The 27,058-nt window shown below is 43.8% G+C and overlaps 1 long non-coding RNA gene across 1 annotated transcript; it reads left to right on the top strand.

Moving 5' to 3' along the window:
• The first annotated feature begins 16 nt into the window (after nt 1-16).
• On the top strand, nt 17-27,058 carry LOC119954662. The gene is made up of 4 exons (XR_005458288.1): nt 17-155; nt 6,662-6,923; nt 15,677-15,877; nt 26,883-27,058. It is a non-coding gene; the product is annotated as an uncharacterized LOC119954662 (long non-coding RNA).

Here is a 27,058-nt window from a genome sequence, read left to right as displayed (position 1 = left end):
CTGAGTATTTAATTCTGTTTCCCTTGCTACAAGCCCACGGCAAGGATTTGCACCTGCAGAGGGCGATAAGATTCAGCACAGACGCTGAGCTGTTTGAGGAGTGCAGAAATGATCAAAACGGCTGCATACAGGCGATTTAGGAGATCATTAAAGAGGTTGGTGAGGCCTTAATGTTATACCACATTTCGACATTGAGTCGTTTTTAATTTCATAAATACTGTCAAGGTATCTTTGAATTTAATGATTAAGTGCCTTAAGTGATTAAGGATGAAATCACTTCAATGATAAGGGAGATAATCCGGCAGTAGAGACTTTATGAGTAGAATTAAGAAATAAAAAAAGGATTGAAGACTGGTGGAGGTTGTGAATAGATTCCGGGTAGCTGTGAGGTGGCAGGTTGTATCAATAACAGCGATTACAAGCATGTAGCCAGTGGTTTAAATGGGAGGTTTTAACTTTAATGTATATTTGGGATACACAGATTACAACATGTCAGAAAGGTAGTGAACTTGTTGAGTGTATCTGGGTTAGTTTTCTGCAACAATTTGTCCAGAGCCAACAAGGGGCTATGGATATTAGATTTAGTAATGAGTAGTGAATCGGATTTAGTGAACAGTCTAATGTACGAACATTTGATCCAATAATGATCCTAACATGATCAAGTTCAAGATAGTGATTGAATGGAGAAAGGTGAAGCAAATGTTAAGATTCAAGATTTAGGTATGGCTGATTTCAATGCAATAAGACAGGCTGTCCACAGTAAACTAAACTGGGCAAATCTGCTAATGGGTAAAATGACAGAAGATCAGTGGGAGGTATTCACAAAAGAATTTGTGACACAACCAGTTTATACCCAAGAAAAATCTCAACTTGCCAATAAAAATACCATTCATAACCATCAGAGAATGTTTACAGCGCAGGAGGAGGCATTTGGCCCATCGTTTCTACACTGCTCTCCAAACGAGCATCATGACTTAGTGCCATTCCCTGCCTTTTCCCCAAACCCTTGCACATTATTTCCAGTCAATGCCCTCTTGAATGCCTCAATTGAACCTGCCTCCTCCATACTTCCAGGCAGTGCATTCCAGACCTGAACCACTCATGTGAAAACATTTTTTCTCACATCACATTTGCTTCTTTTGCAAATCATTAAATCTGTGTTCTCTCATTCTTGATTGTTTTACAAGTGGGAACAGTTTCTCCCTATCTACTCTGTTGAACCACGGCATGATTTTGAACACCTACCAAATCTCCTCTTCGCCTTATCTACAAGAACAGCCCCAAGCTATCCTCGTAACTGAAGTTTCTGATCCCTGGAAACATTCTTGTAAACCTCTTCTGCATGCTCTCGAATGCATTCACATCCTTCCTATATTGTGGCACCCAGAATGACACACATTATTCCAGGTTATCTAACTAGTGTCCTGTATAAGTTCAGCATTACCTCCTTGATCTTGTATTGTATGCCCTTATTAATAAAGCATGGGGTACTACATATTTTTTGAACCGCTCTCTCCACCTATCCTACCACCTTCAATGATTATGCACCTATACCTCTAAGTCCCACTGCTGCAGTCCCTTAAGAATGTTATCCCTTATTTTATATTGTCTGTCCATGTTCTTCCTGCCAAAATGTATCACCTCACACTTCTAACTAAAGCGATGACATGAAACGGAAAGAAAAAGTATCCAAAAATGCAAAGCGTACCACAAATCCTAGGAAATGGGAACAATTTGCACAAGAACACCAAAGGTGACATAAAATAGTAAAACTACAACAAGAGCAGATAAAAATAACTTGTAAAGATTATCAAAATGAACTCAAAAATAAGAAGGTGGTCAGGAGCAGTCACTGTCTGGGCAAATGAGGAAACTGCGAATGGTGAAAATAAAATTAGGAAATGGTGGACATGTTGAATAATTAATTGTGTCAGTATGTACAGTTTAGATAGAGGTCAAAATTGTGGACATCCCAATGTATCTAGTATTGAATTGGAGCAGTGTTGTGTATTCATGGAACAAGGTAACTTTAAGAGTGGAAATAATCCACTCCTGTCAGAGGTTATGGACATGGTACTTTGTGGCACCGAAGACTCAAATTATCCGTACAGGCTGGTTCTCTCCTCGAGAGTCATCATTCCGCCGTTGTTAAGGGAACATGTCCTAAGCCAACTTTATGAAAGTCATTGTGGGATCATAAGGATGAAGGAGATCGCCAGAAGCTATTTTTGGTGGCCAGGGTTCGATAGTAAAATAGAGGATAAAGCAGGCACAGCGTTAGACCAGTGCAAAGGTTTGAAATCTGCTGCCTCTAGCGCCATTGCACCCATGAGAATAGTCAGAAGGATCATGGCAAAGAGTGCATGTAGATTATGCCAGGCAATTTGAAGGATGAATGTTTTTCATTATGGTGGATGCGCACCCGAAATGGCTTGAAGTCCCCATTATGAAGACTGCATCCTTGGAGAGAACAATAAAAAAATTGGGTGAGTTTTTGCAAGATTCAGCTACTCTGAACAACTTGTTAGTGACAATGGACCACAGTTCATTTTGAAAGAATTCACAAGTTAAAGGAGAATGGAATCCAACACATGAGATCCGCTCCTTATCATCTTTCCACGAATAGGCTGCCTGAAAGGTTTGTTCAGGCAATGAAGCCCTCATTAAAGGTAACACGTGAGCAAGGATCATTGTCAAAATGACTAAGCCAATTCCTGATCACATTAAGGAATACAACACATTCGACAACCCAAAGTTCTCCAGCATTACTCATGGTAAAACATCAGTTATGCATAACATTTAATTTGTTGAAGCCACCTAAGAAGATAAATTTTTGAGAGGAAACCGCAAAGTCAGGTTTTTGCGATGTGAGAACAGGGCTAAACCCTATGTTTTTCAGAAAAGTCAGGAAGTATTGGAGAAGAACTATACCACCGGTAAGAAGTGGATACCTCCTATTTTCTTAGCATAGACAGGACCAGTCTCCGACACCGTTCAAACTTGGGATGGAGAAGACACACTGATCAGCAATTAGCAACTAGAACTAGTTTGCCAGAGACAGTCAACCAAGAATCCACAACAAATTATGCAAAGTGAAGACCTAGACGACCTGACGACCTGACAATACCAGAAACATTGAGGACATGTCAACACCAAGTCAACCTGCAAACATGCATCGACTCTGAGACAACTGCGGATGACGTCCAGACTAAACCAAAGACACCAGGGGTTGCAGTCAACAGGGAAAAGCAGAGGCCTGATGTTCACTGACAACCACACATAACTTGATGTCCTCCGAAACGTCAAACTTGTTGACTGTTGTGTTTATTAATTATTCATATTGTAAATTTTGATTAGCCTTATCTTGTGTTTCATTTCAAGAACCTCCAATATAAAGGAGGAGAAAAGTGTTATCTTTCATGATTGTTCCTAATCAGAACATGTCACTTTAAGAGTCCAGTCACATGACGTATTGATCATATCATCGGCCGTTTGCATGGGCAAATGGGCAGTTTATCTTTGCAACCTATCGAATAAACGCCTTGCCAATAAAGCTCTTGTCTGTTTGTAAATTTGTGGTCTTTAAACCTATCCTTTGGAAATGCCACAAGCAATAATCACCAATATTAACATAAACAAAACAACAGCGTTGAAGAAAAATGTGCCAAAAATAATTGCTAGCACAATAGACTGTAAATAGATGTTTTAAGTTGGTTCCGAGAGCTCCGAATCGTCAGTGTCAGTTCCTGAGCTCTTTAAGCTCTCTCTCCTCTGGTTCTGTCTCAATCTCGCCGCCACCACTAACTAGTACCTGATTGGACCTGCTCAAGCCACCACTCCCACTCTCGCCATGCAGCCTCATCTTGCATCATTCCTGCTCTTCCTCACGGCAGGAGCACCCGGCCAAGTGTGACTGCACTCCAGCAAAGAGTCAAAGGCAGCAGCCAGAGTCAACTCAAATTGCCACCATGGAGACCAGAATTTTTAAGCCTGTCCTGACTTTGAGGCACAAATAGAAATATAGGAGAAATGGTATCACAAGATGTTTTCCTCCGTGAGGCGAACCAAATATAAAAAATAGGGGATGATCATGTAAAATATGGGATGATTGGTCACCCTAAAGAAATGAATGATGTTAAAGAGTGACAAATCCCCAAGGCTTTTATTCTAGGATTTTGAAGGATGTCAGTGAGAATATTGTAAATGCCTAATTATAATTTTCCAACATTCCCTCAATTTAGGAACTGTTCCTTTAGATTGGAAAATTGTTGTTCAGTTTTTTTAGAAAGGTGAAAGGAATTATAGATCACCTCAATCTGTTGCCTGGAAATAACTAGCATCTATAATTAAGGATATGATGACTAAGCACTTTGAAATCTTTCAACTGATCGACTAAAGGATCAACAACTTTATTTTTATTTTTTATTCATGGGACGTGGGCGCATCAGCATTTATCACCCATCCCTAATTGCCCTCGAGGGGCAGTAAGAGTCAACCCCATTGCTGTGGGTCTGGAGTTACATATAGGCCAGACCACACAAAGATGGCAGATTCCCTTCCCTAAAGGACATTAGTAAACCAGGTGGGGTTTTTCTTATTGACAATCGGCGATGGTTTCATGGTCATCACTAGACTTTTAATTCCAGATTTTTATTGAATTCAAATTTCACCATTTGCAGTGATGGGATTTGAACCTGGAACCCCAGAGCAGTACACTGGGTCTCTGGATTATTAGTCCAGTGACAATGCCACTACTTCACCACCTAATGAACATGCTTGAATTGTTTAAAGCGATAACTAAAATAGTTGACAAAGGACATTATTTATATGGATTTCCAGAAGCCATTTGATAAATTCCCTCATAAAAGATAGTTAGCTAAGGTTGATGTCCCGTAGAATTAAAGGCAAATTATTAACCTGGTTTGGAAATTGACTGAATCTCTTGGACTGAAGCAATGGCAGTAACCTATTTTTTCTTATCCCTACTCCCAGAGCAAGCATTCTTGTTCCTTCAACCTGCCTGCTCAGAACCACTGGTTCATCTATGCTGAGATGTCTCTGTGTCTTTTTTATCTGGTTTCAACCAGATTCAGTTTTCTCAGAAACCTGAAGTTTCCATCTTAGTTTCTGTTTCAGTTTCTGTTTCCCAAGAAACTTAAAAGTTACATTTCCCTTTCAGCTGGGATCTGACCCAAAATTCATAAATGATATTCTTTGTAACTGACCAGCCTTCTCAACCTGATGGCAGCTTTCACCACCAGCAACCATACTATTCTCCTCCAAGGCCTCTTCCCCATTGCCCAACTGAACTGCCTTTGCTCGGTTCCTTTCTAACCCATCTTCTTTTCCCACTCTTACTCTGTTACATCTGGAATTCCCAAATTAATGATCAGCACTACCATCCAAAAAAAATCACAGCTGGCTACACGGGTATGCCAAAACGACTCAGCTCCATCTCACCAACACCTTCTTAGACCCTTAATACACGTCCAATCCACAATACTGGATAAGCAGACATTTCCTCCAACTAAAAATTAGGTCTGTAAACTCAGTTCCCAGTCTAATATTCTCATCTCTCAGCTGAAAAAGACCATTTGCAAACTTGAGGTCTTTATTACCCATTTGAGTCTCTGACTACGTAGTCCCACCATCACCATTACTGCTTATTTCCACCGTTCTCACATTGCTCAGCTCTGATCTTCCCTGAGTCATCTGCTGCTGAAACCCTCATTCATGCCCTTGTCACCTCTAGACCTGGCTGTTAAAATGCACCCCTGGCTCCTCAGTCACTGGAAGCCTTTGAGATTTTCGCACATCGTTGACAGTCCTGCTTGTGGCTGCCTTGCCCCCACCCCCCAAGCTTTGAAACCCCCTCTCTGAACCTCCCCATCTCTCTCTTCTCTTTTATTGGTGTTCCTGAAAAAAACTATCTCTTTAATCAAGCTAATATAAAAGCAAAGTTTTGAGTGGATGCTGGAAATCTGAAAAAAAATAAGTCTGGCAGCATCCTTGGAGAGAGAGAAACAGAGTCTCTGTCTGTCTCCACAGATGCTGCCAGGTGTGCCGACTATATCCAACATATTTTATCTTCGATCAAGTTATTGGTCACCCTTTCCTGAGTTTTTTTCCCCCTGTCTCGGAAAATGTCAAAAAAAATGTAAATGTCAAATCTTTTTTATGGTCAGAGCATCTTGGTTAAGCACCTTGGCACATTTTCGAAGTTAAATGCACTTTAAAAATGAGTTGTTGGCTCAGAAATAAAATTGGCCAGTGCGCCCTATGTATGTTCCACTGAACCATGCTAGCGAACCACATTGTAAACATGGGGTAAACAAGAATACAAAACAATAAACAAAGTTAGTTTACTTATGTAGCTTCAATGGAAAAACTATTATGAAAGCAGAATTATTTTGAAAGAAGGACGATTTTAAGTCTCGACACCTAAAAACAATCATACATTACACAGTTAAGCATCAAGTTATATTGTAATTGACTAAGACGGTTGAGAGGAAAAGTAACAATGCCTGTACCCAGCTACATACATTTTTCTGTTGACGTTTCTAGGCATGCGACAGACTCTTCCAATGTTGAAACAAAAGCTGACGAAAAGATACATTTAATCTGAGCGGAGCTTGTTCACATTTGCTTGTTGTCCAAACAGACTCGGCTAACAGATGGTGGGACTATGTAGTGAAATGAGAATTTAAACAATCTTGGAAGAGCGGAGTGAAACCATCCCAAAGCAACAGGTGCTTCAAAGGAACTCGCTTTAGAAACGAATGTTTCAAACTCGATACCCGATTAACTGCACCATTAAAGGCTGTTGAAAAGGAAGACATTTCAGGCAGCGATGTGACATTGAATAACATCAAACTATTACTAGATTGCAAAGAGTTGGATGAAAGTATTTCGTTTCTAATCAGGTACTGTTTTTCTTGTAACTGGCTGTTGAAGGACAGCGAAGCACTTTATTCAAACAAGATTAATCTGCCATTTGCTCCAAACTGCTGTTTATTTTGACTATGAGTCGGTAAAACTTTCATTTGCATGATGAGAAACTGTAAATCAATGTTGGTTGCAGTTGCCTCAGTTGATGAGACAAGCACTTGCATGGTGTGACAAAATTAACCATTTCACAGTCGGAACAGCGGAAGATTGCAGTTCTCATGACAAGAATATTTAATCTTCTGTTACATCAGTTCACACATAATTCTATTTCTTATGTGAATCAACACATACACAAAGATGCGTTCATCAAGGCATTTTATAATAAATCAGTCTTCTCTTATTTTGATCGAAATTTCTTCCAGAGTTTGATATACATTTGGAGGACTTACGTTGAGGCCGATTGCAGATTTGTCAACGTAAAATTAAGGCCACCCGTAATTATCCTGAAAGGAAATAATATTTTCCTTGACGACAATTGACAAGGAAAGTTGGATCAAATCACTTCAGAAAATGACCGCTGATGTTGTTGTATGTGAGTTTAAAAGTTCTGTCACATCCACAAGCAGCTATTCCCCAGACAACCTGTCCCACAGTAACTGCAAACGGCACCTGTGCGGCAAGGTGCTAATTCTTTTTAGGCTCACATCTATCGCCGGTGTTAACACGCCAAAGCCAATTCCAGGTTGCATCTTCAGGCTTACCACCAATTTACAGTGTTGCCAATTACAGAGAATGCTGGAAATTCTCAACAGGTCTGGCAGCACCTGTGGAGAGGAACAGAGTTTCAGGTCGGTGGCCTTTCATTAGAATTGGAAAAAAAACTTGGAGATGTTACATGCCGTTACATCTCTCCAGCTCTGATGAAAGGTTATCGACCGGAAACGTTAACTCTGTTCCCCTCTCCTGTGTGACCTGCTGAGGATTTCCAACATGTAGTGTCTGTTTTCATTTGAGATTTCCAACACCAGCGGCATTTTGCCCATATCGGCAATGCAGAGAGAGCCTTGCAGTCAATGGAAGCGTTTCCCAGACGAAGCGAAGTGGGGGGAAAAAATCCGTCAGGTGGTTTCAGGTAAAGACAACCAGCTCCTCACAAAATTCGCTTTAACTAAACAATCTGAAACAATCAAATAGGTGATGGGCCATTAGAAACAGTGCGGACCTCAGAATTACGCATTGGCAACAAACAAAATTTTAAAAAATATAACGGAAAAATTGCCTTTTGCAAATGAATATGTTAAGAAGCAAAGTGCTGCTGATGCTGAAAACCTGACATTAAAACAAACTGCTGGCAATGCTCAGCAGGTCAGGGAACATCTTGGGCGAGAGGATCAGCAAGATCCATGGTTTATCTATTAATACAATGGGGGCGATTTAACAACGAACCCCCAGATATACCAGTAGCAAAATAATGGCTGTGTATAAAAACCGAAATCAAGGAGCATCTCTTACACTTCTTTCATCCCCCAACCTCTGTTACATTCTATGAGCAATATGAAACACGTCACCTCATTTATAAGTAATGATCATTGGGGAATGCAGATGCAGAGTTCAAGATAATCCTAGAATTTATAGAATCAGATAATTTACAGTGCAGAAGGAGGCCATTCGGTCCATTGAGTCTGCGCCAGCCCTTGGAAAGAGCACCCAACTTAATCCCACACTTCCACCCTAACCCCGTAATCCAGTAATACCTCCTAACCTTTTGTACACGAAGTGGCCCCATAATCTTTGAAGGCATAGTATATTAAACCCCTTTCAAAGGGGGGGGGGGGGCTCTTTGGTCTTGGTTCCAATGGCCCTTGTAGAAAACAAGTTCATTGTCTTAAAGTTAGCTCCACATGTATATCCAGAAAGTAAATTTGAATTTCCATCTCTTTGAGGTCATCACTTTCTTCGGCAGTCACGCCTTTGTGTTACTGTCTAACCTCCTCATCCTTAGCAAGTACTTCAGGAGCAGAATAAATAACTTCTGTTCCAATAGAAGATGGGAATGTTTCAGCTCTTGGTGCTATTGCCCTCCTGGTGGTACACCTCAAAGTGTGGATATTTTCAAAACAATTGCTTGTTCACAAATGTCTATTAAAATGTGTCAACGTTTAGTCTCCCCCCTGTCATGAATGACTGTCAGGAAGGAGTTATTCATTTTATCCATTCCCAAATAATGAAGACACTCAATCAGGATGTTTGCTAATCCACAGAGGGATAATGCACTGAAGATGAATTGCCTGGACTAGATGTGACAGAAACATTTGTTTTCAGTCAACTTTGGAATTAGATTAGAAAGTAATTTTATCAATGTAGGAATGGCATAGCTTGGACTGGATTCTCTGTTTTGGAGACTAAGTCACCACGCTGGTGTGAAAACTGTGATCTTTTACAGCAGGAAAACTGGTGCAAAACGGCCACCGATTCCCCGTTTTGCTGGGGGCTAGCAGGGAGGCATCGCAACTCTTGCTGTCGATATTGCCCTGAACCCGCAAAGGTAGTGCCCCCCCTCCCCTCTGCCACTCGCGTGCCCCGGACTGCCTGTCCACAGTGCCCCCAGCCCAGAATGAAGCCCCCCTCTGCCCGCGGATCAGCCCTCCTCTGACTGTGGCGGTGGCGGGCTGAGTCTGCAGCCGCCAAGCGAGGTTCCCGGATGGTGTGAGCACGTATCACCCACGCCATCGGGAACTAGACCGGTCGGAGATGGAGCATCGTGGGGTGGGCCTCAGGCAATCGGCGAGGTGTGCTCCTAGAGGGCACTGCTTTTCAGGGGGCGGAGAATACAAAAACCGGCACTGCTCTCGATAATGGCAGCAGAACGGATTCTCCGCCCCGTCACCGAACGCGATTTTGCCGTCGGGAGCAGAGAATCCAGCCCTTGTGCCGTCTTCAGGATCATGTTTTTGAGGATGACCTGGCCAGGTACCTCTGATTATGGGCCTTTTTCCATCTTATTTGTATTCCATTGGAAAATGGCCTATCTCGGGGCTGATACTATTTAAAGTTTAATCTTCCATTGCATTCATATCTATGGCCTGTGCTCAGAGCTATTTAAGGGCTGGGCTGGTTTAGCTCAGTGGGCTAAACATCTGGTTTGTGATGCAGAACAAGGCCAGCAGCGTGGGTTCAATTTCCCGACCAGCTTGCCCAACAGGTGCCAGAGTGTGGCGACTAGGGGCTTTTCACAGTAACCATACTTGTGACAATAAAAGGTTATTATTATTTGGATCTTCTGGGGCAACGTGGCTTTTGAAACATTACCACATTATATATTTCCTTGACAGTCTCATCCCTTACGATTGCGATTATTGATTCAGATTTTACATATCCATCGCCTTATACCTGGCTAGGTGTATGATCATCTGTTGGTTTTATTACTTAACTGGACTTTACTGACTTTGGTTAATGTTATTGGTATTTAACAGCTGGTCCAATAGCTGTTATTTTAGTGTCTAGATGGGGGGGAAAAAATGAAGCCCGTCTGATTTGTTGATTTACAAAATGTCCTTTGCTAGCTATGACCCCCGTTGATGTTATAACTGGACGGGAACATCCCAGAATGGAACCCTGGTTCAAAAGATCACAATGTTCACTTTTTTAAAGAAATCATGGAGGACTAGAGTTACAAGGTTACCAATTGACTTTCAACAAAAAAAATTATTCCACGTGAAAAGATAGAGCGTAATACAATACTCCTTCACCCCCACTTATCTTCACAAATGTTCACAGATTTTAAGGATAATATAATAGGAACATAGAAAATAGGTGCAGGAGCAGGCCATTTGGCCCTTCGAGCCTGCACCACCTTTCAGTATGATCATGCAAATTCAGTATCCCACTCCTGCTTTCTCTCCATACCACTTGATCCCTTTTGCCGCAATAGCCACGCCCAGCCATATCCAACAAACTAGCCCCAACAGCTTTCTGTGGTAGAGCTCACAAGTTCACAGCTCTCTGAGAGAAGAAGCTCTTCCTCATCTTAGTCCTGAATGGCTTAACTCTTATTCTTAGGCTGTGACGCCCCTAGTTCTGGATGTCCCAAACATCAGGAACATTCTTCCCACATCGAGCCTGTCTAGTTCCATCAGGATTTTATATGTTTCTATGAGATCCCCTCTCATTCTTCTAAACTCCAATGAGTACAAGCCCAGTCGATCCAGTCTTTCTTCATATGTCAGTCCCGTCATCCTGGGAATTAGTCTGGTGGACCTTCGCTGGATACCCTCAATGGCAAGAATGTCCTTCCTCAAACCAGGAGTCCAAAACTGCACACAATACTCAAGGTGTAGCCTCACCAAGGCCCTGTATAACTGCAGCAGGACATCCCTACTTCTATACTCAAATCCTCTCGCTTTGAAGGCCAGCATGCCATTAGCTTTTCTCACCGCCTGCTGTACCTGCATGCCAACTTTCAGCGCCTATTCCACCGTGACACCCAGGTCTTGTTGCACTTCCCCTTTTCCGAAACTGCCACATTCAGTTACAATCTGCCTTCCTATTTTGCCACCAAAGTAGATAACCTTACATTTACTCACATTATATTACATTTGCCACGTATTTGTCACTCAGCCAGCCTGTCTAAGTCACCCTGCAGCCTCTTTGCATCCTCCTCACAGCACACACAGCCACCCAGCTTAGTGTCTTCTGCAAATTTGGAGATATTGCATGCAATTCCTTCATCCAAACCATTAATGCATATTGTGAACAGCTGGGGTCCCAGTACTGAACCCTGCGGTAGCCCACTAGTCACTGCCTACCACTCTGAAAAGCACTGTTTATTCCTACTCTCTGCTTCCTGTCTGCCAACAAGTTTTCTACTCATGCTAATACATTACCCCCAATACCATGAGCCCGATTTTTCTCACTAATCTCTTGTGTGGGACCTTGTCAAAAACCTCTTGAAAGTCCAGATACACAGCATCCACTGGTTCACCCTTGTTCATTCTACTGGTCACATCCTCAAAAAATTCCAGGAAGGTTTGTCAAGCATGATTTCCTTTAGTGAAACCATGCTGACTTGGACTGATCATGTCCCCACTTTCCAAATGCCCAGTTATTTCATTCTTAATAATTGACTCTAGCCTTCCCTGACTAATAAGGATTTCCTTCAGTTCCTCCTTCATGCTAGTCTCTCTGCCCCCTTGTATTTCTGGAAGGTTATTTGTGTCCTCCTTAGTGAAGAAATTAAATCAAAATCGCTTATTGTCACAAGTAGGCTTCAATGAAGTTACTGTGAAAAGCTCCTAGTCGCCACATCCTGGCGTCTGTTCGGGGAGGACAGACCCAAAGTATTTGTTCAACTGGTCTACCATCTCTTTTTTGCCCGTTATGAATTCACCTGATTCTAACTGTAAGGGACCTTTGTCTTACATAGAACATACAGTGCAGAAGGAGGCCATTCGGCCCATCGAGTCTGCACCGACCTACTTAAGCCCTCACTTCCACCCTATCCCCGTAACCCAACAACCCCATCTGACCTTTTTGGCCACTAAGGGCAATTTACCATGGCCAATCCACCTAACCTACACGTCTTTGGACTGTGGGAGGTAACCGGAGCACCCAGAGGAAACCCACGCAGACACGGGGAGAACGTGCAGACTCCGCACAGACAGTGACCCAGCAGGGAATTGAACCTGGGACCCGGGCACTGTGAAGACACAGTGCTAATCACTTGTGCTACCACACTTTTTCTCTTCACATGTCTGCAGAAGCTTTTGAAGTCAGTTTTTATGTTTTCTGCAAGCTTACTCTTGTATTATATTTTTCTTTTCTGAATTAAACTCTTTGTCTTCCTCTGTTGAATAATGAATTTCTCCCAGTGCTCAGGCTTGCTGCTTTTTCTGGCCAATTTATATACCTCCTCTTTGGCTTTAACACTATCTCTGATTTCCCTTGTTAGCCATGGTTCAGCCACCTTCCCTATCTTACTCTTGAGCCAGACAGGAATGCACAATTGTAGAAGTTCATCCATGTGTTCTTTAAATGTCTGCTATTATCTATCCACCATCAACCACTTAAGTATCCTTTGCCAGCTTATCCTAGCCAATGTATGTTGCATAGCAACAAAGTTATCTTTCTTTAAGTTCAGGACCCTAGTCTCAGATGTAACTGTGTTACTCTCCACCTTAATGAAGAATATTATGGTCACTCTTCCCTAAAGGATCTCACACCTCAACATTGTTAATTAATCCTCTCTCATTGCACAATACCCAATCTAGGATGGCCTGCTCAATACTTGATTCCTCAACATATTTGTCGAGAAAACTATCCCTTATACATTCCCTTTAAACTCACAAGCTGACTATGGTTAGACACACTCCACTATGAAACCAAGTGGATGTTGCCACCTGATTGAACTTCTGTAGGTGTCTCCTCAAATCCCCTCCCCCCTCCCTGATGATTGTCGCATGAGTATTTCTAAACTCCACTCTCAAAAAGACACATTTTCAAATCTTCTTTTCATGCATGCTTTCCCTCAGTTGTTTTCATCAAGGATCCACCTCCAAGTTTTCCAACTCTGCTTTCAGAACTCCTTTGTATTGAATTGCCACAGCAGCCAAAGTTCTACACGAATCTCAGGAACTCAGTCCCCAGCAGAACACTATTATTTCCAAAGGCCTTAAATAAGGACGCCAAACTTATGATCGGTTCCAATGTCTATCTGACTTTTCCTCAGCCAATTTCACACAGGTCTCCACTTCCAGCTATATCTTTAGCTTCAGTGATTGGTATCCTGTTCCAATGTTAGTTCTTCCTTTCTCCTTTGACTTCAAATTTCCTGCAGCTTCTTTTTTTTAAATAACAATCTTTATTATTGTCACAAGTAGACTTACATAACACTGCAATGAGGTGACTGTGCAAATCCCCTAGTCTCCACACTCCGGCACCTGTTCTGGTCCCACATTTTACGGAATGCATCAGACGTACAACAGGAATTCCATAGCGAAGCATTCCATGATTATTTTAATGGCGGTTTTGAATTAAAGGATACTCGTCACTGATCCAGGAGCAGAGGATATTTTTATGAACTGAAAAAGTTAGAATGCTTCACAGCCCTCTTTTTCATTAATGTCAAAATTTCTCATATCTGGAAGACTCAGAATTAGGAACAAAGGATCAAATTCTAAGGCCCTGTCAAATATCCTCTCAGGCTCCTTACTGTAGCCACCTGGGGTGGCCACTGCCCAACACAAAATGGAAGATTGCAAGGAATGCAGGGGAAATGGACATGTTGGAAAGCAAGCAGCTTGCAAGGCGATTGTATATTGGGACGACTGCAGAAACCGGTTTTGACTGTTGCAGAGACCAGACAGCACGGTGAAAGAAAACCAGTTAACATACTAATGAGGCAATACCGGGCGAGTCCCAGATACAATGGACACAAGTTAAGTACAAATCGATACATTCTATGGAAGGCCAGACCCTGTCGCGCCAGAGAAGCCCAAAACAATAGGTCCCAAGAACCGCCCCAGCAACCGAGGAACTGCTCTATGATTGGGGGGGTTCAAACATATCGATTGGGAAGAGACCCAATCGATTCCAAGCAGGTAAGGGAGTCCTCCCAAAGGGGCACGGACCCCCTGGGACCTATAAAAGAAAGGTTCCACACATGGTTCAGTCTCCGGGCTCCTGTCTTCTACTCCAGCCGTCGAGCAGCAGCCACCAACAAGTAAGTGCCTAACGATGACCGCTACCAGAAATAGGCACTCCTGACACCCTTTGCAATTGATAACAATCCAAAGTCTGCAGACCAGAGCAGAGCAAGAGGCCTTGTTCCCTGACCCAGCAGTTCCTTCGAGATAAGTATTAGTTGTTTAGCGGTAGGAGTAAGTTTAATCCTTTAGCGTGTGTATGGGTAGTTATTATAATTGTATTATAATAAACTCTAGTTGTTTGGACTTACTAATTGGTGTACGGTTTTATTGCTTTGAACTTCACCTTGAAGCTTGTGGCGGTGTCGTAACGACACCTGGCGACTCCAGAGCTTAGAACAAGAAACAGAGCCAAGGTGAGTGTTAAGCACACTCACCCAGAATGAGCAACATTACATCAGACCAATAGGATTAAAAATTGACACAAGTCTATACGCAGTGTAGATAATCATCCTCGACTACCAGGCACTTTAGGCACATCGGGGATATAACAGGATCAAACCTGTGTCACAAATGCAATGTGATATGCAAGCAGTGCAGTATCTGGAACAAAGCCTCCTTCATTCTATTGCACACCAAAGTTTATTGGCATAATCCCACATACTACCCCATGTCACCTCATCAAGATTAGTTACCAGGTCGCTTTCCCAAGACAGCAAGGTACCTAAAGTACAAATACAGAACACAGGGTAACTCAAAATCTGCTAATTAACCGTCTAGGCTCCACCGAAATCAGGATTTTATTTACACTGGGGAAATAGAAGTCAAGAAGAAAAGCTGTCTTGTTGTAGATAAATTATATAAGTTGCACATATTTAAAAATGTTGTGTTTCAGAATGTCTAATTGTTGGCATAGTTGCTCAAAGGATGATCAGGAAACACAATTTGATTTATATGTGGGTTATTGTAGTTGTGAGTAATGTCTCTTTAAGAACCGAGTCACGTGGCATGCATGCCATCATTGACTACTTGGGCTTTTTACCCTAGTCTAGTCCCAGCCTTGCATAGTAAAAACCTATTCAATAAACCTCTGTTAATGTTGCTTTGAATTCATGTGTATCTGCAATCTATTTCTTTTGTGTTGCTAGTTTAAAGATCTAGCAGCTGACAAACAGAAAACAACCGATGAGGAGGAGATCAGAAAAAAATATATTTTCAGAAGAAGGAGAAAAGCTGAACTCAGACGTTGAGGTAAAGATGAAGCAGAAGAGTGGAGCAGCTTCAACAGATCAGTCGATGAAGCAGATTTTAACAGAAGGTCAGAAATTGCATCTGGAATTGGAACCGCGGTAAGTATTTAGGGGCAAAAATTCAAAGGAAGGGCCAGTATCAATTTTAAACAGGCAGTCTGAAGAATGGAGATGAGAAAAATCCCAGCCATGATTGAATGGTGGAGCAGACTCGATGGGCCGGGTAGCCTAATTCTGCTCCTTTGTCTTCTGGTCTTCTTCTGGTCTTCTCTCCAAGTGTTGAATCAATGATCCATAAGATCTGGACTGCTCAGGGTGGGAGAAAGAGCGAGGTTCAGTTTAGATCTTCTTTCTAACTGACTGACTATCCTCCATGTTCTAGAGATAATACCGGGGCAGCACGGTAGCACAGTGGATAGCATTGTGGCTTCACAGTGCTAGGGTCCCAGGTTCGATTTCCCGCTGGGTCACTGTCGTTCTGCGCGTTCTCCCTGTGTCTGCATGGGTTTCCTCCGGGTGCTCCGGTTTCCTCCCACAGTCCAAAGACGTGCAGGTTAGGTGGTTTGGCCATGCTAAATTACCCTTAGTATGCAAATGCATTCAGGAGGGGTCATTGAGTTATGGGGGTAGGGTGGAGGTGGGGTCTTAAGTGGGTCGGTGCAGACTCGATGGGCCGAATGGCCTCCTTCTGCACTGTATGTTCTATGTAATTCTATGTTCTATGTAAATAATAGGATTTTCGCACCTCGCAGAATCCGACATAAAGTCCCCATAAAATAACATGCAAAGGGAAAGCTGACTGATGCTTCGATGTTAAGTCAAATGGAGATCAGGCCCATTCTAACCCACTCCCTTTCAATCCAAAGATGAGAGGCTAATTGGTACAGTTTAATATTCGGGACCCGCAGACCCCCATTGGAACCTGGGAGGGGCTACTTGGTGAACCTTAGACAAGGCTTCTTTTTATTCCCAATAAACAAACTAATCATTGCATTAATCTCCTATAAGACCTGAGCAGACACCAAGATTGGCAACATCTGCAAGGGATACAGCAATCTAGACAACGCATTCATCTTAATCAAGGGCAACATGGTGGCACAGTGGTTAGCACTTCTGCCTCAGAACGCTGCAGACCCAGGTTCAATTAGCACCTTGGGCGATTGTCTGGAGTTTGCATCTTTCTCCCTGTGTCTGCATGGGTTTCCTCAGGTGCACCGGTTTCCTCTCACAGCCCAAAGATGTGCAGGTTAGGTGGATTGGACATGCTAAATTGCCCCTTAGAGTCCAAAGAATTACAGGTTAGGTGGGTTTATGGGGATAGGGCGAAGGAGTGGGCTTATGTAGGGAGATCTTTCAGATGGTTGGTGCAGACTTAATGGGCCAAATGGCCTCATTCTGCACTGTAGGAATTCTATGTTTCTATGTTTCTAATCCTACCCAGCCATGGCACTGGCAGGAAGGACCAACGAGTCCATAGATGCAATTAACTGAGGAAAATTGGCCCCATATATTTATTTGAGAAAGAGGGTAATTGGAACATACAGATGAGTGAACCGTGATGGGGACTACCTGAAAGGAAAATTTCCCTCACTAACATAGCTTCCCACTTTGTAAAATTAATCTTATAATCGACAAAGGTGCTAAATCTATCTAGCATGTCAATGATCGAGGGAACGGAAACATCCGGTTTCCAAAAAAGCGCATCGTCAGCGTAAAGCGTTATCTTATGCTGCCTCCCCCCACAGCGCAGCTCAGATATCAAGGGATCCTGCCTGTCAGCCTCTGCCAAACACTCTGTGGGCAGTGCAAACAGCAAGGGGGCAGGGGCCAGCCTTGCCAACTCCCTCTCTGAAGACCAATATTTTCAGATCTATAACCATTCATGAGCACAGCCACCAAAGGCTAATAGTACAAAACCTGAATCCTCTTAACATATTCCTCACCCAGCCCAAATCTCCGCAACGTATAAATTAAGTAATTTCACTCCACCTTGCTCAAAAGCTTTCTAGCAGCCAAGGAGATCATTAACCCACCAAATGCCCGCTTCTGGAAAATTGTATCACATTCAGTCACCTTCTGACGTTATTGCTCAAAACCTGACCCTTTTTTTAAGCAGTCTGGTCCTGCCTGATGATCATTGGGATCATTTCCTCTAAACATCCCACCAAAGCCTTAGACAACAATTTCAAATCAACACTCAAAAGCGAGATTAGCCTGTAGGAGGCACACTCCTCCGGGTTCTTGCCTGCCTTCCACATCAGAAAAATATTCGCTTCCTGGAGCTGACTCAAAAGAATGACTGACAGTACATACTGACTAATGTATCTAGTAACCAGGTATTTCCCTGTAAAACACACACCCAAAACCATCTGGCCCAAAGGCCTTGCCTGGCTGAAGTTCTCCAATGGCCACAGCTACCTCACATTTCGAGATAGCTGCATTAATAGACATAGAACAGTACAGGCCCTTCGGCCCTCGATGTTGTGCCGAGCAATGATCACCCTATTCAAACCCACGTATCCACCCTATACCCGTAACCCAAGAAACCCCCCACCACCCCTTAACCTTACTTTTTTTTAGGACACTACAGGCAATTTAGCATGGCCAATCCACCTAACCCACACATCTTTGGACTGTGGGAGGAAACCGGAGCACCCGGAGGAAACCCACGCACACACGGGGAGGACGTGCAGACTCCGCACAGACAGTGACCCAGCCGGGAATCGAACCTGGGACCCTGGAGCTGTGAAGCATTTATGCTAACCACCATGCTACCGTGCTGCCCATGACTGAATGTTGATCCTCTGAAGTCACAGGAAGCTCAAGGGACGAGAAGAAGTGCTTCATACGCATCAAGAAATCACCAGACTGACCCAATTTACATAATTCAGCATAAAAATCCTAAAAAGCCCTATTAATATCCTCGGTCCTTATCCATCTATTATCCCTGGACGTATGCAGAGGGGATAGCCTTCGAGCTAGTCCTCAATGTGGTCAAAAACGGCAAGTATTTATTTGGCTTATTCCCAGACTCTTTGCGAACTTTAGATTCCTCTCGGCCCACTGTGTCAGCAAGGAATCATGGGCCACCTGAGCTGCATTAACCTCCCTTGACAACTGCCAGCCAGGAACTCTCCTATATCCCTCCTCCAATCTAACCTCCAACCGGTGCTGGTTTTCCAGAATTCTGTGCCTTTTATTGACTGTATAAGAAATAACCAACCCCCCTAGCAAAAGCCTCGGATATCTGCCACAGAATAGAGGGGGTAACCTCCGAAGGGGAATTGACCGAGTAAAATATCTCAAACTCCTTCTTAAAATGTGTGGTAAAGGAATTATTCCTCAGCAGGTTGTGTCGAAACACCATGACCTATCGAGGGGGTAAGCTCTCGACCAAAACCTCCAGGAATTCAGGAGGATTTTCTGGAAGGGTGTCGCAAAACGATGTTGCCCTTGTGTTCTCCTGCATTCTCAGTAACAGTCACCTCTCTCAGGTGTGTTGCTGAGGCTGCAGAGTAGCTTGTTAACTGGAAAATCCCCCCCCCCTCCCCCTCCCGCAACCTCCCCCAACAAATATGTAGCAGTTTCCATGATGGACCTCCCCTTTCCCCACAACAGTTTGAATCTGTTTCATCTCTCTACTGCAAAACAGCTTCTTAAACTTCTCTATTTATTCTATAATAGCCTCCAACTACAGGTGCAAGGATGTCCTGCACCTCTTTGTCACTCAATGTCAAACCACCTGCATTTACCTCTCTTCCTCTGCCTACTGGGTCAAACTTCCTCTAAAGTACCCCCACCATAACCCTAGCCCTGAACTCACAATATTCTCCACCTTCCCCCCTATTCCCCCTCAAGTCTTTTCAAGCTGGCCGTGACCTTGAGAGCCACTCCCTGATCCCTCAACACTATTTCCAAAAAGCCTGTCCACAGCTCTAATTATATAATTACCCTGGCCACTGGTCCCAGCCTGGTTCAGGTGGAGCTCATCCCAATGGAATAGCTCACTCTTCCCTAAACACTGACGCCAGCGGTGGCGTAGTGGCCACTGGACTAGTAATCCAGACACCCAGGGTAATAATGCCCTGGAGACCCAGGTTCAAATCCCACCACGGGAAATGGTGAAATTTGAGCACAGTGAGAAGTCCAACATGTTTGTTTCAAACACTGGCTTTCAGAGCACTGCTCCTTCCTCAGGTGAAATTTGAATTCAATCAAGAAATCTGGAATTAAAAGTCTAATGATCACCAATGTTGATTGCCGTAAAAACCCATCTGGTTCACTAATGCTCCTTAGGGAAATAAATCTGCCGTCCTTACCTGGTCTGGCCTACATGTGCCTCCAGATCCAAAGCAATGTGGTTGACTCTTAAAATGTGACTCAGTTCGAGGGCTATTCGGGTCTGCTAACAACTGCTGGCCTTGCCTGCATTGCCTACATCCCAAGAGCAAATAAAGTAAAAAAAATGACCTCTGATTTTCTCTCAAAGATCTATTTTTCCCTTTTCTGTTTCTCATGCTGCACCTTGATGACATCATCCAAAAACATAGCATCAGATTTCATGGGCTCGATTCTCCGTTTTTGAGACTAAGTCCCCACTCCGGCGTGAAAACAGTGTTTTTTTACGCCAGGAAAACTGGCGCAAAACAGCCAATGATTCCCATTTTGCTGGGGGCTAGCAGGGAGGCAGCGTAGAGTTCGCAGCTCTCGCTGCCGATGCATCCCTGAGCATTTCCAGGTCCGTGGCCGTGGCCGCGCATAAGCACAGCGGGGGCTTGCAGCGGCCGGGTCGTGCTTCATGACGGACTCAGCCCGCGGACCCGGAACACAAAAGTAGAGCCCCCTTTGGCCGTTCAGGTGCCCCCACCTGCCCACAGTGCCCCCATTCCTGAATGAAGCCCCCCATTGCCCGCGGATCGGCCTTCCCCCGACTGTGGCAGTGCCAGACTGAGTCTGCAGCCGCCACACGAGGTTCCCGGATGGTGCGAGCACACGTAACCCACGCTGTCGGGAACTTGGCCAGTCAGGGACGGAGCATTGCGGGGAAGGCCTCAGGCAGGCAATGGATAATCGGTGCAGCGTAATCCTAGAGTACGCCGCTTTTCAGGGGACGGAGAATACAGAAACCATTGCCGTGTCAAATATTGGCGTCAAAACGGATTCTTCGCCCCGTCGCCGAATGCGATTTTTGAGCCTGGGATCGGAGAATCCAGCCCCACACATATGTTGACAACAATCAATTTTCTGTCTCCCTACCTTTCTTCACTTGTCCCCAAATCTAAATTTTCAGACTACTTGTCCAATTCTCAGTGCTGGATGAGCAGAAATCTTATGCCACTAAATATTAGGAAGACTGAAGCTATTGTCTTCAAAACCTCAGTGCAAAAAATGTGTCCCATTTTAGTTAATGTGAAACCAGTGCAGACAGATGATCACTAGATGGCAACACTAACAGGAACTATGTAAGGAGTTTCCCGCTCTTTCTTTAGTTAGTGTGTGTGTGTAGAACAGCTAGAGCGAAGGTGTGACCAGATCAGAGTGTAGTGTATTATCATAATTGTTAGTTCAATGTAATCTTACTTATTTGTTTTACTCATCAAAGTATTAAAGTGAAAAAACTCACAAGGATATTATTTTATTACTTAATAAATAAATTGCCATCATCTGGAAGCCTTTGACTGTTTCCCATCAGAATTCAATACAATTCGGCAAGACAAATGAGTAATATTTATGTTGCAATTCAGTAATATAATAATTCCAACCCTTTCACTCGCAACAGTTTGAGATTGTGGTTTATATAGATTTCAGCAAAGCCTTTGACAAGATCCCACATGGGAGACTTATAAAGAAAGCAAGTGCACATTGGATGCAGGGTAATTTGATCAGGTTGATTCAAAATTGGCTTAGCTGTAAGAGACAGAGGGTGATGACAGATGGCTGCTTTACTGACTGGACGCCAATGTTCAGCGGCGTGCCACAGGGATCTGTGTTGGGTCCACTATTTATATAAACAACATATATGACTGTTGGGATAGATCAGTAAGATTGCGGATGGCACAAGGATTGGCCGGTTGGTTAACAGTGAGGTTTCTGTGGTTACAGGAAGATATAGACGGGATGGTAAAGTGGGCAGATAAGTGGCTACTGGAATTTAACCCTGAAAAGTGAGGTGATATAATTTGGAAGGAGTTATGTGACAAGGAAGTATTCAATGAACAGCATGGCACTGGGAAGTGCAGAGGAACAAAGGGACCATGGTGTGTGTGTCCATAGATCTTTGAAGGTGGGAACGCATGTTGATAGGGTGGTGAAAAAAGCATATGGGACACTTGCCTTTCTCAATTCAGGCATAGATTACAAAAGCAGGGAGGTCAGATTGGAGCTCCACCAAATTTTGGTGACATCATAGCTGGAGTACTGTGTGCAATTCTGGCCACTACATTATGGGAAGGATGCAATTGCACTGAAGGGGTTGCAGAGATGGTTCACCAGGATGTTGCCTGGTATGGAGCATTTAAGTTATGAAACCAAAGAGAAAATGCTGGGAAATCTCAGCAGGTCTGGCAGCAGGGAGAGAAAAGATCTAATGTTTTGAGTCCAGATGACCCTTTGTCAAAGAGTGCTGCCAGACATGCTGAGGTTTTCCAGCATTTTCTCTTTGGTTTCAGATTCCAGCATCAGCAGTAATTTGCTTTTATTTAAATTATAAAGAGAGGTTGGGTAGGCTTGGGTTGTTTTCATTGGAGCAGACAAGGCTGAGGGGTGACCTAATCGAGGTGTACACGGTTATGAGGGCCATGGACAGGGTGGATAGGGAGCAGCTGTTCCCCTTAGTTGAAGGGTCATTAAGAGGAAAGGCTGAGGAAACAAGGTTCAGACAGGGCGCTGGAGGGATACAAGATAGCCAGGATGGAACTGAAGAAAGGGATTAGGAGAGCTAAGAGAGGGCATGAAAAATCTTTGGCGGGTAGAATCAAGGAAAACCCCAAGGCCATATGTGAGAAATATGACTAGAGCGAGGGTAGGTCCGATTAAGGACAGTAGCGGGAGGTTGTGTATTGAGTCTGAAGAGATAGGAGAGGTCTTGAACGAGTACTTTTCTTCAGTATTTACAAATGAGAGGGGCCATATTGTTGGAGAGGACAGTGTGAAACAGACTGGTAAGCTCGAGGAGATACTTGTTAGGAAGGAAGATGTGTTGGGCATTTTGAAAATCTTGAGAATAGACAAGTCCCCCAGGCCTGACGGGATATATCCAAGGATTCTATGGGAAGCAAGAGATGAAATTGCAGAGCCGTTGGCAATGATCTTTTCGTCCTCACTGTCAACAGGGGTGCTACCAGGGGATTGGAGAGTGGCGAATGTCGTGCCCATGTTCAAAAAAGGGAATAGGGATAACCCTGGGAATTACAGGCCAGTTAGTCTTACTTCGGTGGTAGGCAAAGTAATGGAAAGGGTACTGAGGGATAGGATTTCTGAGCATCTGGAAAGACACTGCTTGATTAGGGATAGTCAGCACGGATTTGTGAGGGGTAGGTCTTGCCTTATAAGTCTTATTGCATTATTTGAGGAGGTGACCAAGCAAGTGGATGAAGGTCAAGCAGTGGATGTAGTGTACATGGATGTTAGTAAGGCATTTGATAAGGTTCCCCATGGTAGGCTTATGCAGAAACTAAGGAGGCAAGGGATAGTGGGAAATTTGGCCAGTTGGATAACGAACTGGCTAACCGATAGAAGTCAGAGAGTGGTGGTGGATGGCAAATATTCAGCCTGGAGCCCAGTTACCAGTGACGTACTGCAGGGATCAGTTCTGGGTCCTCTGCTGTTTGTGATTTTCGTTAATGACGTGGATGAGGGAGTTGAAGGGTGGGTCAGTAGATCTGCAGACGATATGACGATTGGTGGAGTTGTGGATAGTGAGGAGGGCTGTTATCGGCTGCAAAGAGACATAGATAGGATGCAGAGCTGGGCTGAGAAGTGGCAGATGGAGTTTAACCCTGAAAAGTGTGAGGTTGTCCATTTTGGAAGGACAAATATGAATGCCGAATACAGGGTTAATGGTAGGGTTCTTGGCAATGTGGAGGAGCAGAGAGATCTTGGGGTGCATGTTCATAGATCTTTGAAAGTTGGTACTCACGTGGATAGAGCTCTGAAGAAGGCCTATTTTGTGCTGGCTTTCATTAGCAGCGGGATTGAATTTAAGAGCCGCGAGGTGATGATGCAGCTGTACAAAACCTTGTTAAGGCCACATTTGGAGTAGAGTGTGCAGTTCTGGTTGCCTCATCTTGGGAACGACGTGGAAGCTTTAGAAAAGGTGCAAAGGAGATTTACCAGAATGTTGCCTGGAATGGAGAGTAGGTCTTACGAGGAAAGGTTGAGGGTGCTAGGCCTTTTCTCATTAGAATGGAGAAGGATGAGGGGGACGATAGAGGTTTAGAAGATGATCAGGGGAATAGATAGAGTAGACAGTCAGAGACTTTTTCCCCGGGTGAAACAAACCATTACAAAGGGACATAAATTTAAAGTGAATGGTGGAAGATATAGGGGGGATGTCAGAGGTAGGTTCTTTACCCAGCGTAGTGGGGGCATGGAGTGCACTGCCTGTGGAAGTGGTTGAGTCGGAAACATTAGAGACCTTCAAGCGGCTATTGGATAGGTACATAGATTACGGTAGAATGATGGAGTGTAGATTAATTTGTTCTTAAGGGCAGCACGGTAGCATTGTGGATAGCACAATTGCTTCACAGCTCCAGGGTCCCTGGTTCGATTCCGGTTTGGGTCACTGTCTGTTCAGAGTCTGCACATCCTCCCCGTGTCTGCGCGGGTTTCCTCCGGGTGCTCCGGTTTCCTCCCACAGTCCAAAGATGTGCAGGTTAGGTGGATTGGCCATGATAAATTGCCCTTAGTGTCCAAAATTGCCCTTAGTGTTGGGTGGGGTTACTGGGTTATGGGGCTAGGGTGGAGGTGTTGACCTTGGGTAGGGTGCTCTTTCCAAGTGCCGGTGCAGACTCGATGGGCCGAATGGCCTCCTTCTGCACTGTAAATTCTATGATAATCTATGATTAATCTAGGACAAAGGTTCGGCCGAAGGGCCTGTTCTGTGCTGTATTTCTCTGTGTTCTATGTTTTTCTAAGAGGACACAAGTTAAAAGTGAGGGGCAGGAGGTTTAGTGGGGATGTGAGGAAGGAAGTGTCGGTCTGGAATGCAGTGCCTGGGAGGGTGGCAGAAGCGATTGCCTGGAAGTACCTGGATGAGCACTTGGAACATTAGAATATTCAAGTCTATGGATCAAGTGCTCTCAAATGGGATAAGGTAGATAGGTCAGGCATTTCTCCGCTGTTGGTATAGACTTGATGGGCCAAAGGGCCTCTTTTGCAGTGTATCTGCTGTGATTCTGCGATTATGTGAGATTAAGCCGGCCTGTTCACAGCCTTGGTATCAGGTTTGACCCTAAAGTGAGTTTCAGTCCTCAAATCCGCATCAACTCTACAATCACCTATTTCCACCTTCATAATGTCGCTGCCTCAGTTCCTGCCCCCATGTCATCTACTTCTGAAACCTTCATCCGCACCTTCATTATCTCTGGGTCTGATTATTCCTTTGCGGTCCTGGCTGGCATCCCACATTCTAAGTTCTGTAAACTTGAGCCCATCCAAAGCTCTGCTCCCCATGACTTTATTCATACCAATTTCCATTCAACCATCAATTCATCCCTTAGTGATCTATATTGGCCCCCAGTTAAGCAAAGCCACAATTTTCTCATCCATTTTTGCAGATCCTTTTATGGCTTTCCCCCCTCCCTACATTTGTAATCTCCTCCATCTCTAACACTGTCTGAGATAGGTGCAACTCTCTAATTCTGGGACTTTTACACTTCCATTTTAATTGCCCCACCATTGGTGTCCGTACCTTCAATTACTGGAAATTCCTCCCTCAACCTTTCCTTTTCTCTACATTTATTTTCCTTCCTTTAAGACACTCCTTAAAACCTACCTCTTTGACCAAGCTTTTGATTATCTGCCCTCATATCTCCTTGTGGTGTGCTGCTGTAAGTGCCCTCCCTGTTCATTCCCTTATTTCCCCTTTCTTTATTTTTGCTGTTACCATTTTTATCCATGGATGTTTAATTGACATGTATCTTTAAGTTGAACAGGGGAAGTAAGGAATTCAAAGGGTACAAAAGAGAACACTCGTCTAACTTTTTGACAGAAGGACTCAGACTTTTAGACACCCGAGAAATCGGTGGGACTCGGTTTGATTGGTTGGCTGGTGGCCAATAAATTGGCAAAAAAGCCGTATTCTCGATGATTGGGTCCTGCCTGAGTGGGATGATTTTCAGAGAGCCAGGGGAAACAGTTGGAGTCCTGGACACTCAGAGGAAAGGACATGCTTTCTCTCATTCCTCATGCTTTTCCAGAAAAACTGCAGATACACAGAATCTGCATGAATCTATAGTGAAAATCTCAAACTGAAAGCCTAGATTGAAGAAAGGTGCTAGAAACACCTGAAACAAAGACTCTTATCCTTTTTACTTTCATTATTATTTTACACCCCTTGTCCCCTCTCTGTGTTTGTCTGTCTCATGTGTGTTTGTGAGTGTGTGTGTGTGTAGAGGGTGGAATAAGTTTAAGTGGGTGGTTAGGAATTAGATAATAGTTAACCTGTTGTATTTGCTGTATATTTAATTATATTTACTGATATTAATAAAATTGTATTTACATTTACAAACTTGGTGACTGTAATTATTGGGTAGCTGAGGGCCAAATACTTTGGGTGTTTTCTAAGAATTAGTTATTAATTTCAATTGTGTTGCGACTGCGGGTCAAGTGGGGCTAGAATTGAACGTGCACTAGCCCAGGGGTTCGTAACACTGTCATGTTTTGCTTTGTAATGCTCCTTCTGAAGTGCCTTGGGTTATTATCATGTTAAAAGTGCTATATATCTATAACTTGTTGTTAAATTTGGCACCAAGCCAAGAGATCTCCTGGTGTCCAGTAACTATGTCAACCAGCAGGGTCAGCAGTTAATTACATTGAAACATTCTCATAGACAGAAAACAAGGAAATGCAGACAATACTTTTCACTCTTGGGGGTTTTTTCCAGTTCTTCTTGCGGGCGGGATCTTCCGGCCCCATCAATCGCGAGCACCCCACCGCTGGGGAACCTGGCAGCGATGGGCAGATTGAAAGGGAAATCCGATCAAGAGTGACAGAACCAGAGAAACCTGCCGCCGACCAACAGCGGGCCACTGAAAAACACGCCATGGGTCCGCGTGGAAA

This window comes from Scyliorhinus canicula, chromosome 20, assembly GCF_902713615.1.
Source record: "Scyliorhinus canicula chromosome 20, sScyCan1.1, whole genome shotgun sequence".
Classification (NCBI taxonomy): domain Eukaryota; kingdom Metazoa; phylum Chordata; class Chondrichthyes; order Carcharhiniformes; family Scyliorhinidae; genus Scyliorhinus; species Scyliorhinus canicula.
The sequence above is the reverse complement of the archived record's forward strand: the minus strand, read 5'-3'. Positions and strand labels throughout refer to the sequence as shown.